Source organism: Hyposmocoma kahamanoa, unplaced genomic scaffold (assembly GCF_003589595.1).
Source record: "Hyposmocoma kahamanoa isolate Upper Pololo Valley unplaced genomic scaffold, ASM358959v1 169, whole genome shotgun sequence".
NCBI classification, from domain to species: Eukaryota; Metazoa; Arthropoda; class Insecta; order Lepidoptera; family Cosmopterigidae; genus Hyposmocoma; species Hyposmocoma kahamanoa.
Window position 1 is genome coordinate 2,970,975 of NW_020653611.1, and position 1,153 is coordinate 2,972,127.

At 36.6% G+C, this 1,153-nt stretch overlaps 1 protein-coding gene across 1 annotated transcript in view; it reads left to right on the plus strand.

Annotated features, from left to right (window-relative positions):
• Positions 1-312: 312 nt before the first annotated feature.
• The window catches only part of LOC113225661 (venom dipeptidyl peptidase 4-like), a 120,206-nt gene continuing 119,365 nt past the window's right edge, over positions 313-1,153 (plus strand). The window contains exon 1 of the mRNA XM_026458036.1: positions 313-602. The gene's annotated coding sequence lies outside the window, so the exon portion shown is untranslated. The remainder of the gene's footprint in view (positions 603-1,153) is intronic.

The following is a 1,153-nucleotide window of genomic DNA, read 5'->3' on the forward strand; positions in this document are numbered from 1 at the left end:
CGCATATTACTTTCAGATGAAATTATGAGTATCGTATCGTATCTCAAGTATGCATGTCCACATATGACAAGTCGGTGCTTCACTCTACATTGCTACGTGTGGTCAAAGGTCCTTGCACTAATTTCACAAACAACAACAACGCAGAGCCCTTTCGAAGACCTTAACGTGTTGATATTTACCGTACTGGTGATTGTTACATTGCTTCTGTAGTACTATAACCAATAATTGCAAAGGTAAAGTGCCGCGGTATTACTTGCTTTTGGAGAGGCTGGATCGGCAGTCGCAAATTGGCGTTCGGTCGAGACAGACGCCGATGCAGCGCCGCGTTTTAACTTCGTTACCACGCTGTGTTTGTTTACAAATATGGGCCCAAAAACGTGCGCATTATAATGGGCCCTTACTGTAGAAGTGCAAATGAGAAATAAACGTGTTTTAACCAGTGGGACTTAAAGACGTAAATTGTTTAGAAACTTTCTTATGCAGCTTTCAAAAAAAGTTATCGTAGTTTTTTAAATATTGATAAGTGAAACAATCGACATTTATAGTTTAATAATATCACGATTGGATTTTTGAGTTTCGTTTATATTCTTTTCGACGAAAAGGTAAGATTTTGAATACAATAGGTTTAACAATACAACAACACTCGATCAATCATCCTCACCTTTTTGTTATTACGGTTGAATGTCAAATTATTGAATTATAAGGAATGTTATACAACAGGCGTCTTGGATTATAAGTATACATAATCCAAGACGCTTGTCTTCCACTGGGGTAGCCAGAGACCCATGGAGCTCCAGACGTTAAATTGCTGACATACCTCATTCGTTTCCTAAACCCGCATTCGTCTTTTTATACACACATATTTTTCTTGATACTTTTGACGTGAGCTTTTTATGAACATCCTCAACCGGGTTGAGATATGTACGCTGAGGTAATCATTTTCGTTCGTTCTAAAAACTAAGAGCGTATATTTCGACTCATCCGAAGAACAGAGACTGTTGTGATTATAGAACGAAAATATGATAAATACATAATCTCGTTATTTAAAATAAGGCTTTTCTGTTGGTGTTTTCATAATTTTTACATCTTACATAGTTTCGGACTAATAATAACACACACACTCAACATAGACAACCACAAATTACAAATTACA